Source organism: Nanorana parkeri, unplaced genomic scaffold (assembly GCF_000935625.1).
Source record: "Nanorana parkeri isolate BGI_ZX_2015 unplaced genomic scaffold, ASM93562v1 scaffold1446, whole genome shotgun sequence".
Classification (NCBI taxonomy): Eukaryota; Metazoa; Chordata; class Amphibia; order Anura; family Dicroglossidae; genus Nanorana; species Nanorana parkeri.
Genome location: NW_017307714.1, coordinates 94,789 through 97,797, shown reverse-complemented (window position 1 = coordinate 97,797; position 3,009 = coordinate 94,789).

Below are 3,009 nucleotides of genomic sequence, written 5' to 3'. Positions count from 1 at the left end.
GACAGTAGTTGGTTGCAAAGAGGTTACAGAGGAGCAGTATTGAGATGCAACAAAGGATGAAAATAGGTGAAAATAAGTATTTTATTTGTTTTAATGATACACAATTTTTTAGTAAACTAAACGTCATTCAGTTAGGGTTTACATCTACTTTAAGGATGTACATGAATACTCATGTGAACTCCTTCTAGCAGTGCTGTGCTCAGACTGACTAAATGTATTTATCAGAGATGGTTCACTCCACACCCAAGAACAAAGGAGTTTAGTCAATCTCCAAAAACAACCAGATGCTTGTCTTATTGAAGGCATGTTAATTCTCATCAGTTAAACCAGCCATAGTTAGAGGATAGCAAGTAGCAGTTATCCTGAAGTATCCTTGCTCTCATAAACATTCTTTGTAAATCCCTTTAACCTTTCTCAGTGATTTCTATTATTCAATCCCGGCTGCCCATGCATCATTTAGAATGCCAGATTACTGTCACCCATGACTACTACAGAGAATAATTCTTCCCCTCTATGCCGGTACGCCATTAGCCAGAGACAATCTTTGTCCGCTTTTTTTTTTTAAATGGCAATATATCACATGACATGTATAGTGGATTACTTGAGACAAACACACTGTGTTCTGGTTTCCTTTCAGTGTCTCCTTTCTTCCTTTTCTGAAATGGACCGCACCATTACATTTAGAACATGAAAAGGAGATAGTAAAAATGTTTCTGGCGGCTGTGAGAGAAACAGCCCTGAAAATAATGCCTCTTTGTTGCCTGACATTGAACAGAAGCTGATTTACATCTGCGGCTGATCTTTCATGAATTGGATAAAAGGAAGGCAAACTCCAACCATACCAAGCGGCCTCGTATGTTGATGAATCCCTTGGCACATGTTAATTAATAGCCTATTGTGTCTGGCAGCCTTGCAGAAAGAGAATCCACACAGTTTGATCTTCTTTTTTTTTTACTTTGACAGTAATCTCAATGCTTTACGCCCAGTCTTGTTCTTTTATATTAGCCCCAGCCCCGTTTTCATAAAAACTATAACTATAGTAGACATGAAACAAGAAAATGTCCCTGTGTTTATATCAAAGCTTTCAAAATTGTTAACCATTTTTCAATAAAAAGGCTGGAAAATATTATTTGCTTAATGTTTTCTTATGAATTTGTAGCCAGGGACATGAAGGCAGCTTAAACTTGAATGAAAAATTGAGCAATTTAACCAATTTGCTCTGTTTTTTGGAATTTTACCACTGTGCTGAAATTCGGATACAATAATTTCAATATCCCACTGAGTGACATAAAAAACATGACAAACAAATCATCGTCTTGCCATTTTTTGAAATCTAGAGTCTAAGACAGGATGAGGTAGAGTCCCCAGTGCTATGACTTGACTGAACTGGCCTGAAGACTAAAACCTTTGAAAGTCTTTCTGAGCATCTCCTGACATGTTCTTATGTTAATTTTTTGACATACCTTAGCCGTTTTGAAAGCTAGATGATTCTCCCCCTGCCTTTCACACTTTTTTCCTGGCCCATCACTATGATGAAAAGTTTTACAGGTCAATAGGAAGGTGCAGTAGGGGAGCCAGGTCTTGATACTGTTGGAAAGTGTTGAAATTTGCATACTATAGTATCTTTGCAGTGATTTATGGTGCCTTAACAGGCATCTTAAGCTCCATGATGTATGCCCCAAGCCCAATTCAGCAACATTAAGAACAATAAAACTCTAACCCAAAGCAAAAAAAGTTTTGGCTACAGCTCCATTTGATTGGTTAAAGCCCCAGGTAGTTAGAGGTCACCTAGTCCCACACTTCACATTCATTTATCCTCATCAGATCAACCTGAAGAGCAACAGAAATAACCTTTGGCTCACATGCTGAAACTGGGAACTTCAGAAAATGAAAATGAACGTTTTAATTTTTAGCATTTTTTATTTATCAAAGTGTTACATATTTATTTATAGAAGGGTGCAAAAGATGCCACTCTAACAACAGACTGTAAGCTCTCACTTTACTTTGTAAAGCACTGGACAAAGACACTATAGACTCAATTCACTAACCTTTTATGGATGTGTTATTCACCAAAATGATCCTTATGGCCTTGCAGCAATTATTTTCACCACTCGTTTGCTCATATTTGTGAATGACATGTAACTACTGCTATAGCATAGTAAATTGAGCCTTTTGTCAGTTGTTGGGTAGAGTATTCCTGCCTTTGCAGTATTTTGTTTATTTTAACTGACTTGTCTCCTACCCAAAAGTACCTGATTATGCAAAATGGTGTGGTGTTGCTATTTTCATTGCTGGGGCACTCTGCAGACTTATAGTTTCTTTATACAGGTCTCCTGTTTTGACTGCCCATGCTTTCATCCACAAACAAAGCATTTTGCACATTGAGAATATGAAAACAAGCAGGATGGATGCATGGTTCAGGTGGCAACCAGATCATGCAAACACCAGCTGCAGATGGTTGATGATAATTTCGGGTCAGCCGAACATGCTCAGCATGTTCGGCCGACCTGAAGTGCAGAAGCAGTTCGACTCAGCCGATCCAACATCTGGATCAGCTAAGCCAAACCTCCGGCAGGCTACTCGCTGCTGTTCGTCTATTCTTATAGATGCCGAACAGCAGTGAGTAAATAGCTGAATGCCGCTGAGCTGCATTCGTCTAGGTTGTTCTGCTCGGTCCCTCTGTGGGACTGAGCAGAACAGAAAAATAGGTAAAAAAATAAATAGAAAACGATTGTGCGGAGCTAGCAGAGACAGCTTGCTCCGCCCAACTGTTTTCTATTGGCCGGCGGTTCTGCTGCTGTCAGAATAAAATTTAAAAAAAACACCATAGGAATACATAGCTAGATTCCTATTGGCTATTTCACTTTGCAATAGCCAATAGCAAACTAGCTATTGCACCCGCCCTCTGCTGCTGTCAATCCCTAGAGGTGACCTGATGGAGAACTGCAGGTCCCCTCCGCTCAGCCAGCTTCGGCTTTCACCTCGGCTCGAAGCATATGCCTTCGGCTC